Below are 14,902 nucleotides of genomic sequence, written 5' to 3' on the forward strand. Positions count from 1 at the left end.
TGTGTGTGTGCGTGTTCAAGCGTGCACACATTCACACATACATGGACCAAGATATGCCATAAACCCAGTTGTGTTTGCATATGGACTGCTCTGTGCATCGGCCTTACACTGCAGATTGATAGGAAAGAAATATTCCTTAATCTAAATGTAAATGGAAGTGAAATTTACTGGTGGCTTCTATGTAATTACCAGTGCCACGATTTATTAGTTTTGTTTGTGTAAGGGGTGGCACAGGGACACGCAACGGAGAGGGACGGGAGAGAGAGAGGGACAGGGAGAGAGAGAGGGACAGGGAGAGAGAGAGGGACAGGGAGAGAGAGAGGGACGGGAGAGAGAGAGGGACAGGGAGAGAGAGAGGGACAGGGAGAGAGAGAGGGACAGGGAGAGAGAGAGGGACAGGGAGAGAGAGAGGGACGGGAGAGAGAGAGGGACAGGGAGAGAGAGAGGGACAGGGAGAGAGAGAGGGACGGGGAGAGAGAGAGGGACAGGGAGAGAGAGAGGGACAGGGAGAGAGAGAGGGCAAGAGACAGCGGGAGAGCAATAGAGATGGAGGAAGAGAGGAATAGAGAGAGTGTACGAAAGAGGAGAGGGGACATCTCAGGATCACAGGACAAGAAACATATAAAAGAACAAAAAACAAGGATGGTTTATAATTAGATGTGCTTCCCTGGTGGAGAGGTGAGGCGGCTCAGAGCGCGCTGCAGCGGACGGCCGGGCGGAGCACCGGCGCTCCACAGGGAGGGGGGCCGCCCAGGAGGAAGGAAGGGAGGAATAAAGGAGAATAAGGAGGGAAGGATACGAGGGAAGGCAGGGAAGCAGGAACACAGGGAAGGAACAGAGGGATGGGGGAAGGACTGAAAAGATAGCGCGAGGGAAGTGTGGAAGGGAGGAACTAAAAAAGAAAGACGGGGAAAAGGGCAAGAGGACACAAGAAAGGAAGACAAGAAGGAAGGACGGTAGGAATGAAGGGAACGACAGAAAGGAAAGAAGTGAAGGGAAGGGAACAAAGGAACAAGGCAGGGAACAAGTTGATGAAAGCAGTGGTGTGATGGCGAGGAGCAGCGGGGTCTGGCGGCCGTCCCAGCTGACATCACAGCCCGACCGGGGCTTGATACTGCCGGCGCTGGTCAATTAGTCACTCTCTGGTAACAGGGATATCTCTTTGATATACGGCAGCACGGCCGCACGCGCTGGCTTCTGTCCTTGTCTGAACCTGGTTGGCTCGACACTGGAAGGAGGGAGGTGTCAGACTCAGGAGAGATAGGGATCATTAAGCTGCAATCCTGCCCTAACACTATTAATGACTGTGCACTTCTCCTCATACATATGTATTAGTATGTGTCTTCTGAATGTGTGTGTGTGTGTGTGTGTGTGTGTGTGTGTGTGTGTGTGTGTGTGTGTGTGCAGTGATTAATGTGCATAGGGCCAAAGCAGTGCGGTTGCTAGTCTGTGTCTGTGTTGGGGTCTTGTGGGTGTGCTTGTTGGTTGGTTAATGCTGCTGTTGGTTCTGCCATGGCAATGCAAAGGCCCCTTTGTGTCTGTGGCGCATGTGTCTTTTTATTTGCATTAATCTGTGCTTATATTTGCCGGGAGAGTCCGACCCCTGCTGAGCACTAGTGCACATCAAGATTCAAAACATAGCTTTGATGCCCTGCGAGTCATTCCCCATATCTCATAGCAACTCTTTCTGTCACTCTCTGTCCCGGTGTCTCTCCCCCACTCTCTCTCCTCTCTCAGCCGTCCCCCGCTGCTCTCCAGAAGCTAATCAGCACACACATACAGCAGCAGTTTAATGAAACGCTGCTAAGAGCAAGTACCATTAAAGGAATACGCAACACACTAGGAGAAGCTTAGTTAGATTGCTTACTGACTTTGTTTGTGTGTGTGTGTGTGTGTGTGTGTGTGTGTGTGTGTGTGTGTGTGTGTGTGTGTGTGTGTGTGTGTGTATGTGTGTGTGTGTGTGTGTGCGTGTGTGTGTGTGTGTGTGTGTGTGTATACACACATACATATCTTTATGTATGTGTGTATGTTTGAATGTGTTTGTTTGTGTGTGTGTGTGTGTGTGTGTGTGTGTGTGTTATGTTTAAAAGATAGATAGTCTTTTGGTAAAGTCTCACATTTATCTCGACGGATATGGAGAGGCAGACTGTCACAATACGACTCCAGAAGCGTGTTTGAATAGCATTAAAAACATATAGAGCGCAGACGTCTGCTTCAAAGCTTTCTCAAAGCAGATCGATGATCAATATAGAAGATAGGAGGCGAGAGACCAGGAGAGGAGAGGAGGTGAGGAATGAAGAGAGAGAATAATAAAGGAGACAGGAGAGGAGAGCAGAGAAGAGGAAGAGGAGGAGGAGGAAGAGGAAGAGGGAGTACCAGTGTGAACCTGACACATGCTGATTCAAAGCGACCCGCTTGCTCTTGGCAGCCACTCTGAGAACAACAGCGCCTGGCAGGGTCACAGGAAGTGAGGTCATTAGAATCATGGCGGCAGTTAAAGAACCGCTTGGCAGCAACATCGGCATCACGAAGGTCGCTCATACATCACCTAGTGGGGGGGGGGGGGCAGTGGGGGGGGGTGACAGTGGGGGAGGGGGGCAGTGGGGGGGGGCGGGGGCGGGGGCGGCTGGGGGCTGGGATTGGTTGCGGAGTAAAGGGGAAGAAAACAGAGGTTAACATCTGCTATCTTTCCTTTTTGTATTTTCATTTTAAGCTCTGTGTGTGTGTGTGTGTGTGAGTGAGTTCTTCCCATCAGGGAGGGTAGGAACAGGGGGTGTCTCCGTGGTAACGTACAGCCTATCAGCCTATCGGCTTTACAGTGTTGTGCTGTGGCCCGGTGGCAGAGCAGATCAAACAGAACGGCGTTCGTCTCTGTTGTGTGACCTGCAGCAGCCACTCCTACACACACACACAATCACACACTCCCTTATCTCCTTAAGAGACTTTTCCTCCACAGAATGGCAGCTTGTCCACGTGGCCCTGTGGTCCGTGTGCCCCCTCCCCCCCTCTTTGTGTTGGTCTCCTCCACTTCCTGTTGGGCTGGTGTCCCCCCGGGTTCTTACCTGTTCTCCGGGTCTCCCTGGTGCCCGGGTCAGAAGGTAAAGGCTCTCTGGAGCAGAGCGGAGCAACACGCTTCACCCTGCTCCGGTGATTAATGTTCCTCTGTATCCGCTGCGGTGTTTACAGCCACGTGTGTGTGTGTGTTGTGTGTTGGTATGTGTGTGTGAGTGTGGGTGTGAGTGTGGGTGTGTTCCTCCAGTGTGTTTTAATGTGGCTGGCTGGCGCTGTGGTGCTTGCTTTAATCTAATCTGGGCGCCAGGTCGGCTGTGGTGACCTCTACTGATTTAGAGCTCACCTCAGCGCTCTAACTCAATACACCCCTTCCCTCCAAGGCTCTGTGTGTGTGTGTGTGTGTGTGCATGTGTGTGTGTGTGTGTGTGTGTGTGTGTGTGTGTGTGCATGTGTGTGTGTGTGTGTGTGTGTGTGTGTGTGAGAGAGAGAGAGAAAGTGAATGTGTATACATATCAGCATTGTATGAGGGGATGTTTGTGCGTCTCCCGCCCATGTCAGACTGAAACACACACACACACACACACACACACACAAATGAACGCACAAACACATGCACACATGCATGCATATCTGGCCGGCCAAAAGGGTGAAATGCCTCATAGTAGATGTGTATTCATTCAAGATCAGTGTAAAACACAGCGTTTATTCCTTCATTACACCATATTTTATGCCATTGTTTTTCATCGTGCAGTAAAGAGATCAGTTTTAGTGGTTCAAAACACTTCTCTACTTAGCCCAACATGGGCATAAAAACATGTTTTGGAAGGCTTTTTAACATTCTGTTTAATGCATTCAATAGAATGTTAAAGAAGTAGTTCACCGGTGGACATATGAAGGTTATATGAAGTGAATAATTCTATGTATTATAAATGTATTATAAATGTGCAAAAAAAATTGAAATCGGTTCATCCTAGCCTGAGAAAAGAAAGAGTGTTTTTATGGTCTCTCTGGCTCATCCTCCAACTACCACAATGCATTGCGCTCGCTGCCCCGCCCGCCTGTTTCGGTTTGGAGGGGGAAGGACCACTTGCGCGAGTGGTCACGGCCGCGAGCAAACTTTGTGTAAACATATCCCTGTGATACGTTTAGTAGTAGTAGATACTAGTTTAGACTTCTGCTCTCATTTTTTCAAATGCAAAAATGCCCAATAGTTGTTTGGTACCTGGTTGCACCGAAAAGTCTAGGAAGGGACAGAAAGTTAAGTTTTCACGTTTTGCCAGTGAGAGACAGTGAGCGTTGCAAACGATGGCTGTGGGCGATAAACAACCCCACAATTGGAGAAGACGCCGGTATTGAAATGATAAAAGGTAAAACGATATGCAGTCTCCATTTCAAACTGGAGGATTATGATAGAAATCTTTTCGGCATGATGAGGCACGCTCTAAAACAAACTGCTGTTCCGTCCGTCTTCGCTGTGGGCCCGTTCCCAGATGACAAACAGGCCAGCGCTTCTAATGCACCTCCTGCAGCAAAATGCACTCGCCTACAGGTAAGACTGTCGTAATCTTCTACTATATTTCTGTTTACAAAGTACACAATAATAGCTTGAATACTTTACAAAATCACTCCCTAATGATCATGTTTTCATTTTCATATTCTTTCCCTTTATTTTATTGCATACAGGGCCGCTGGAGGTCTTCACAGTGCACTGCTCAGTACCCATGTTCAATGGGGATGGGTAGTATGGGCGTTGTCACTACCTGGAGCTTGCATGTACGGAGCCTGGGTCTGTTGAAGGTGGCGTTGCTGTTTTTAGGCTGTGATAGCCATAGGATAGGATAGGTACATTGTACATATATATATATATATATATTATTTTTTTAACTTGTCTTTTATATTAAAGCATTTGTTTTTAATTTTATCTTTCTAATGTTGATATATTGGTGTTTTTACCACCTTACCTTGGACTCCTGTATAAACCCATGTTCACCATAACAAACTTGTGGGGTAACAAACCAGTTCACTGCAATAATTATTTACATTTGTCAGATTACCTTTTTTCCATGTTTTTTTTTTAACTACAATTTATGTGGTATAAATCACGAAGATGCAAAGTAGGTTCAGCATACAGCCACCATGTATGAATGTAGCAAGAATAGATAACAATATCAAGTACTTTAGGTATCATTTGTACATTACTGTACAGCAAAAAAACATTTGCTAATTACAGTAGCTCAGTATAAGTATTTGTACTCAACCTTTTCTCCCCAGTTGAAATAAGTGTTTATCTTATACAGTAGGCCTACTTTAGTATAACAGCACTTGGGTTAGTAAACAAATCACAACAACCAACATGAATTTGAAGTTTTATTCAGGCTGGCAAAACAAGGCGATTGCCTCTCCCTCTCTCGCCTTGCAGTATCCACTCCAGGGGGGTATTCCATCAAAGTCGCTAACGAAAGCAGCGATTAGTTGATTAAGCCTGGTTAGAACTAGCGCCAACTTCCACTTGAGGCTAAAGCCGTTCCATCAACGCAGTTCAGCCACGCCTTGCTCAGGTTAGTTCAAACCAGGCTCACGTTATCGTGGATTACGCGCGTTCACGAGATATGTAACCAGCCCAGAACCGTGAATGTCGAATCATGGATCAAATGTCCGAAAAGGACCGAGCGGGATCTTTTCCAGCGGCGAACAGAAGCTGCTTGTGGAGGTCTATGAGGAGTACACGCATATAATAACTCAAAACGGGAACACCGTAACCATTAATAGAAACAGGGAGGCTGCCTGGCACAAAAATCGGCGATCTGTTGAATACATAAGTAGTATTAAGCGTAACATATTTTAATTTAATATTGACCATGGATTTAAAAGCAGGGAGATAGTCTCGAGTTAACGTGTCGGACTTGCACCCGGTCGTCCGGGGTTCTATCCCCACGCAAGTAATAGTAATATAGGAAGGATTACTAGAGAAATCAAATAACTTTTCATGCCATTTATTTTCAATTTCTTTGAATATTCTTAATTAGGGAATTAATACAATTAATAAAGGGAATTACAAAATGAAGACAACGCCAAGAATACTACACATTAGTCTAGACGCGAACTCGGGTCGCACATATCACAGGGCAAGTGCTAGACCATTCACCCAGTCGCTAATTACTGATAACGCGATAATACATAGATTTGTGTAAAAATGTGTTGAACAAATAGCCACAGTAATAATAGATAGCAATTCATTGAATTATTTCATTTGCTTCATTTAATCTTAGACCCTTAGTGAAAATATACACTGTTTGTACTTCATATATGTACATTTATGACAAAATTGTGAGGACTAGGCTTGGCGGAACCTTCTGATCGTACAATTGTTGCTGGATTTCTCTGAAACACCGCTCAAGTTAGCCTGACAGTTAACCTGCTCCCGACCAGGTTAGTTTGGTCGGATAAATTGCCATGGTTACTTAGCGGAAATTCCCTTAAGTGACGTTCATGGAACGCAACTCTAGCTGAAAGAAGCCCAGCTTTATGTTTAGCTTGATGGTTGTTTGGTCGGATAAGTTGCCATGGTTACTTAGCGGAGATTCCCTTAAGCCACATTGATGGAACGCAACTCTAGCTGAAAGAAGCCAGGCTAAGCAAAATAAGCCCGGCTTTGGGTTTAGCTTGGTTGATGGAATACCCCCATGAAATGCCGGTAAGCTGTAAGCCGATACTGTTGAAGACAGAAAGACAACAACATTAGCAAAGCAAGATAAATGATGCCTTGAGTAGCCTACAGCAGCGGTTCTCAAACTGTGGTACGCGTACCACTGGTGGTACGTGATGCGCTATTAAGTGGCACGCAAAAGAGTTTCAAAATCATTCATTACTACATACTAGGGATGTAACGGTTACCGGTGTAACGGTAAACCCAGATAAAAATTTTGTCAATAACAATCACTGTTTTCATTTCAAATAAAATTATTATCTCGGTGGATAACCACGCCCGCGGTGTGGAAACCGTGTGCTTAAATCCTTCCCAGTGCTTCATCCGAGCAGTGTTTGTAATAACGCAGTTTAAAATAACGGTGTTAAGTAACGCCGTTATTTTTTCAGTAACGTAATCTAACTAATTAATTTTTCCGTCGTTACAATGCCGTTACCGTTACTGACAGTTAAATGCGGTGCGTTACTATGAATTGATTGAATAAACTGCGTAATCCGAACGCACCCCTGGCTGCACACACAAACTGCTAGTGAGGAGGCCGGGTGGTTTAACAAAGAGATAAGCGATTATTATTGGCTAAGGCAGAGTCATGTTTCATGGTAGCCAATCGGAGCCAGTGTTTTTACACACACAAACACCAAACAGATTTGCTGAAGCAGTAAAAATGGCGAGTCCAGAGCAATCCGATGAAAAGTTGGCATTTTCAAAACAAAAAAAAAACATTTTTTATTTTTCTAACTAGTTTTTTAAACTATTTCAGTTTGTGTAGGCCTATCAGTGCTTTCTGAACATATTGAACACACTTTTAAAAATACTGCGATATACTGAAAACCGGGATAATTTTGGTCACAATAACCGTGAGGTTAAATTTTCATACCGTTACATCCCTACTACATACATATATACATACATACATACATACATACATACAACAACAACAACAACAACAACAACAAAAAACATGATAATATCAAAATACTAGGACGAATGGAAATACGTTAACCAAGAGATCATTAAAAATGGAGTTTAAAATAAGTTTTGCCTTTCCTGTAATATTTTTGTTTCAATATCAGCTGACCACATCACATCAGTGCGAGAAAGTCTTGTCTTCACTTTCCATCATAAAAACTAAATACAGAAGCAGGATTGATGCTGAGCCCCACCTGAGACTGAAGCTGACCTCAATGTATTCAGACATCGCAGGACTGTGTTTGCAGAGGCAGGCGCGCCCGTCTCATGAGGCTTATGTGTGTGTCGTGTGAGGCGTGTGTGTCTCTGTGTCTGTTCTAGTGCTACCACTTTGTACAGCTGACCACAGTTGACAATAAATAATATATTTTTTAAGACTAAATGTGCCTCCGGCGTGAACTGTGTGTAGCAGAATAGGGCTGCAAGCTTACGCTACTGTAGTTTGTTATATTTTATAACATTGTTCCTAATGATGGTACTTGGGGAGACAAATATTTTCTGAGGTGGTACGCGGTATAAAAAGTTTGAGAACCACTGGCCTACAGCATTATACACAGACTTCAAGCTCATGTAACGTAGCCTATGCTCTGCCAATAAGATTGGCTACTTTCGGATAACTACATTGTCACGTTCCACGGGACTAATGGACCTTCTCCATGTCCTCTCCGAACTTCTCCCACACCCGCTGCTTAGCCTCCGACACGGCAGCGGCTGCAGCCCTTCGAGCCCACCGGTACCCTGCAACTGCGTCAGGAGTTTACAGTGTTGTTGTATGCTATGCTCAGACGTCCGTTTCTCCCAGCGGGCTTTGGCTGGCGTTTCCAGTTCACTTTCTGGGTCCGGAAATATGTATCCAAAACCCAACTGTTCAGATGAGGCATAAAGCCTGGGTGAGAGGTTACACACATGGCCCCATCCTCGCCAGATTCAGACATTTCTTCTAGAAGAAACTGGCATTGCTGAAATTCACTGCAGCACAGGGACTCTGTGTTAGTGTCCATAGGCAAACAGAGCAAACAGTTACACCACCAGTTCACTCCGGCTCCTCGTCCTCAGCTGCAGCCGCAGCAGCCTCCTCCTCTATTTGTCTCAATTCTTCCTGGCTGTATTCTGGCTCGTACAAAGCCCTGAATGTCCGAATCCAACAATATATTTTCAAAATCCACTTTGGCTGTTTCCCATTGCAAATTTGCTTCTGCCGTGGTTGGAGGTTTGTGTCGGTCTTGTTCTCTAGCTAAGTGGTGAAGAAACATGGCTGACATTGTGTTTACATCTCGTATGCGAGCTCCCGCCCCCCTCATTCCTTATTGGTGGGCTTACAAATTTGCGGAACTAGTGGTTTGTAGTCCTCGGCCCTTCTAGCAGGCAAGCAAAGTTCTACTGAGAGGACGTCAAACGCGTCATTAGCCAGTAACCTTAATCAGCCAATCAACGACAACCAAGACCACACCTGTCCATTCAGGATCCTTCTCTGGTTCCCGCTGTGCAGACACTACACTTCACTATGTGGAGGCTATATCGGGTGTTTAATCCATCTTCAATTCAGGAATACATTGTAGGATACATTGTTTTCACTTCCCCAAGTTTGGTCTCTGTTTAGTTCTCAGAGAGCAGCATGTGTCCTGTGTCCTGCCTTCAGGACTGGGTTCCATTTGAATTAAATGTTTTATTGTAGGCCTACATCTATTCTTCTGGATGTTCACTGTGGCCGTTTTACCAATAAAACGAAAAATAAGTATTTATTTAACTTATTTTGTTAAGATTGTGTCTTGTTCTACGAGGCTACTACATTCAAATACCTTCAATAGAAAATCCACATTCACTCTGGTAGTCTAATATCTAATATGTCTCTAATATGAAACACAGATTAAACCCATATTATGAAGAGTCAAACTCACCACCATGTGGTGGTGAGTTGGATCAGGGAATGGGGAAAGATTCTGGACAGACCTGGTAAGCCCAAACAGGTAGTGCGGGTGAATTGGGAACGTCTGGAGGAGGTCCCCGTCCTAGAGATCTTCAACTCACACCTCCGGTGGAGCTTTTCTAGCATTCCTGTGGAGGTTGGGGGCATTGAGCCGGAGTGGGCGGTGTTCAAAGCCTCAAAGCCTCGCTAAAAGCTCTGGGTGTTGAGGGGCTGTCATGGTTGACACGCCTATTCAACATTGCGTGGGAGTCTGGTACAGTGCCAAGGGAGTAGCAAACCAGGGTGGTGGTTCCCCTGTTCAAAAAGGGGGACCAGAGAGTGTGTGCCAATTACCGGGGTATCACACTTCTCAGCCTGCCTGGGAAAGTCTACTCTAAGGTGCTGGAAAGGAGGGTTCGGCCGATCAACCAAACCTCAGATTGAAGAGGAACAATGCGGTTTCCGCCCTGGACGTGGAACTACGGACCAGCTCTTCACTCTCGCAAGGATCCTGGAGGGGGCCTGGGAGTATGCCCATCCGGTCTACATGTGTTTTGTGGATCTGGAGAAGGCATATGACCGGGTCCCCCGGGAGAAACTGTGGGAGGTGCTGCGGGAGTACGGGGTAAGGGGTTCACTCCTCAGGGCCATCTAATCTCTGTTCTCCCAAAGCGAGAGCTGTGTCCGCGTTCTCGGCAGCCAGTCAGTTCCGTTCCCGGTGGGTGTTGGCCTCCGCCAGGGCTGTGCTTTGTCACCAATCCTGTTTGTGATATTCATGGACAGGATATCGAGGCGTAGTCATGGTGGGGAGGGGTTGCAGTTTGGTGATCTGAGGATCTCAACACTGCTCTTTGCAGATGATGTGGTCCTGATGGCATTATCGGCCTGTGACCTTCAGCACTCACTGGATCAGCTGGCAGCCGAGTGTGAAGCGGCTGGGATGAAGATCAGCACCACTAAATCTGAGGCCATGACTCTCAGCAGGAAAGCGGTGGATTGCCTTCTCCGGGTAGGAAATGAGTCCTTAGCCCAAGTGAAGGAGTTCAAGTACCTCGGGGTCTTGTTCACGAGTGAGGGTACGATGGAGCGTGAGATTGGCCGGAGAATCGGAGCAGCGGGGGCAGTATTGCGTTTGCTTTACCGCACCGTTGTGACGAAAAGAGAGCTGAGCCACAAGGCAAAGCTCTCGATCTACCGGTCAATCTTCGTTCCTATCCTCACCTATGGTCATGAGGGATGGGTGATGACCGAAAGGACGAGATCACGGGTACAAGCGGCCGAGATGAGTTTTCTCAGGAGGGTGGCTGGCTTCTCCTTTAGGGATAGGGTGAGAAGTTCAGTCATCTGGGAGGAACTCGGATTAGAGCCGCTGCTCCTCTGCTTAGAAAGGAGTCAGTTGAGGTGGTTCAGGCATCTGGTAAGGATGCCCACTGGACGCCTCCCTTGGGAGGTGTTCCAGGCACGACCAGTGGGGAGGAGACCTTGGGGAAGACCCAGGACTAGGTGGAGAGATTATATCTCAACACTGGCCTGGGAACGCCTCGGGATCCCCCCGTCAGAGCTGGTCAATGTGGCCCGGGAAAGGGAAGTCCCCCTGCTTGAGCTACTGCCCCCGCGACCCGACCCCAGATAAGCGGGTGACGATGAGGATGATGATGAGGAGCATTCACCACCATCATGTCTTCATAAGAGCCCTAAGAGCATTCACCACCATCATGTCTTCATAAGAGCCCCCAGAGCATTCACCACCATCATGTCTTCATAAGAGCCCCCAGAGCATTCACCACCATCATGTCTTCATAAGAGCCCCCAGAGCATTCACCACCATCATGTCTTCATAAGAGCCCTAAGAGCATTCGCCGCAACTGAGTCTTCATTGCGCAAGAGTGCCATAACATAGTTGGAGCCCTCGTAATGGGGGATTAAGATGCGTTCCATTCAGTTCAGACTACTGCCAGAGTGATGTGGATTTTCTATTTAAAGTGGATTAGTAGAACGAGACTGCCATCATTTGAAGAAATCGAGATTTTTAACAATCAGTATTGCTTTTAGAAGGTAAATGAATACTGCCTATTGGTAAAACAGCCCCACTGAACATCCAGAAGAACAGGAGGCAATATGGTTCCATACGCTGCTTATGAGAACCAAACGAAGAACCAAAATCTAGTCGATGCAGTGAAATAGGTTGTTATTCTACAGACCTGCTGGATTCAGATTGGATTAAAGCTCCGCTATAGCAGTGGTCTACGTAGCGTAGTGTAGTGAAGGCACAGTGGGAACAGGATCATGAATGGACAGGTGTGGTCGGACTTACGTACCGTTGACGGGGAAGAAGGTTCAGTGACTGGGAGCTCATTTGAATGAAGACGTGTTGAACTTAAAGATCGGGTAAACCAAGAATAATTATGGGTTTTGAGTTTATAATACCACAGGAAAATATATTATTAACCACCCTGCCAAATTTGAAGGACTAAAAAAATCGCGAAGTATATAAAATTATGCTTCAAAGTTGATGAAAAATGAGCAGTAATCCCTGGCTCAGGACGGTGGGGGCGTGTGCGCTGCAGGCCAGGAAACCACGCCCATCACCGGAGAGCCAACTGCAAACTGACAATTCAAACCAGACTCGTGAGCGGTAAAACCATAGACGGGTGAAACCACAGAATGCTAGTGCGCGGTTAATGTATTTATACCTAGAGGGCAGCAGGGGGCGGGTTTATGTGAGTATGACCGCTTTACGTAACGCGGTCATCGATGTAGACCCGCCCATTTTAAACCTGCACACAGAACATTCTCTGAGGCCTAGCTCCTCAAGGAAATGATGAATGGGAAAAATATTTTTTACATGTTTTGAGGGACACATTTAAGGCCTAATTAATATGATAAGAAGAAAAATACTGAATTTGGTTTACCCGGTCTTTAAGAAGCAGCACAACACGCCGTGTTCTACGCTGATGTTGAGTAGATGTGGTGTAGAAGATGGCTTTAGACCCACTCAAACGGCACGTTAAATGGTGTACTAAAATACAACGGTGTAAAATGCGGCCTTATGACGGTTTAAACGCTGTGTTTTACGTCGATTTTAATGAATACACGACTACAATGAGGGGTAGTTTAGACCATTTTGGCCTTCACCACAAACACACACACACACCCTTACACACACACACGCACACACACACACACACACACCCTTACACACACACACACACCCTTACACACACACACTCACATATGAGCGTGCACGCAAAAACACATGCACAAATGCACGCACGCACACACATGCCGTAAACGCACACACACACACAGATACTCACTAACACACACATACACACACACACACACACATATTATATCTATGTTTGTCTCAAGCCTATTTCAGTGTCTTTCTCTCGCTTTCCATCTCTCTTAGCCTCTGCAGCCCCTCATCTCTGACCTTCACATTGAGTTTATGGTGGTAACCTCCAATCCTGTAAACAGACCATAGCCCGACACACACATACACACACACACACAAGCACACACCCTCACCCATACACATACTCACACAAACACAGAGCAGGTTATTGGATTCATAACTGAGGGACTCCTATCCTCCTCCTCTGTGCTAGATGAGAGGTGCTGAAATGAAATTCTCCGGCAGAAAAGCTCTGCTCTTACCTTGGATTTAGAAAAGCTCTGGCAGGGCTTAGACACACAGCCCCCCCCCCACACACACACACACACACACACCCACACCCACACACACACACACTCACACACACACCCCCACACACACAACACATACACACACAACACAGACAGACCAAACAAACACACACCCACACTTGGATAAAGACACAAACCAACACACATACAAAACACACACACACACACACACACACACACACACACACAGATACAAAACACACGCACACACAAACATAGGCACCCCTTGAGGCAGAAAAAATGTCTGAACACCAAAATAGAGGAAAAGCAAAAAGGAGGAAGTGAGTAAATGAGAGTGAGAGCTACAGGGAGGTATTACAACAGGGAGGGGGGAGGGGGCAGGTTGGGGGGGGGGGGGGGGCAGGGTGATGGGCGTGGGAGGCAGGGGAGGGCGGGGGGGGCAGGGTGATGGGTGTGCGAGGCAGGGGAGGGCGGGGGGGGCAGGGTGATGGGCGTGGGAGGCAGGGGAGGGCGGGGGAGCAGGCAGCTTGGGGAGACACACAGAGAGGCTGAGCGGGCCCAGACAAAATTGATCTGTCTATCTAGACACACGTCGCCAGATGACCAGGAGGGGACGGATTCACTGAGCGGGAACAGGGGGGGAGAGGGGGGCAGCAGCCAAAGAAATGGAACAACACAGAGCCTCCCGAAGTTCATCTGGAAATCATTCAGCACCTTGGAAAGCTGCTGAATGACAAGGGAGTCCAAACTTTTGACAGGAAAGCGGGATTGGTTGTGTGCGGTGAAAGGCCATGATCTGACTATTACCTTCGTCAGGCCTTGGATTAAAGTGCAATATGTTTGTATTTATAATACTTTTACAGGCTACTTCTGATCTCAGAGGATCAACCTTCACATCGCAAACGTACACTAATCACCATCATTAAACATTCAAAGAACTAAATCTGTTTCTAAAAGTTTTTGTAAGGTTTGGAGAAGAGACCTTGATATTCTGTAAACAGGGTGCATTCTGGGTAACCCTTCCTGTTGGTGACACCCGGACATGGATTGGTTTGGGAGCGCAGCCTCTCAGAGGTCTACAGCTTCATGCCTCTGTCTTCTGATAATGCCGGATTCAATTGCCAAAGCAAAAATGTATAAATAAAACATTCTTTAGTACTTTTTGAAATGCGAGCAGCAGGCGCAGATAAGGAAACCTATACACAGGCCATCAGGTGAGTTCTGAATCACACAATCCTCCCATAGCAGCAGCAAGAAAACCTTTAGTGACCTGAAAGCACCACCCTCCTGAAACACAACCCGCACTGGAAACTGGACTTATGAAAGCATTACTTTATAATGAACATTATAGCATAAAGCTTTATAAAACCACATCACTTTCTAACAGAATAAAGCTATAAATAGCATAGACATTTATAATAGCATATGACTTCATAATAGCATAAAGCTATATAATAGAATATAGCTTTAGAATAGCATTCCACGACAGGATTTTTATACAAGCTACTTTTAGCATCAAAAATGGAGCTGAGCTCAGTGAAATCCGGCAAAAGGTGAAACTAACTTTGGGCTCTGGGTTGTGCTGGTAATTAAATGGCTCCACTGAGCTGGCTCATAAAACAGCCCACTTGTCAGGCCCA

The sequence above is a fragment of the Micromesistius poutassou genome (assembly GCF_964030765.1).
Source record: "Micromesistius poutassou genome assembly, chromosome: 8".
Classification (NCBI taxonomy): Eukaryota; Metazoa; Chordata; class Actinopteri; order Gadiformes; family Gadidae; genus Micromesistius; species Micromesistius poutassou.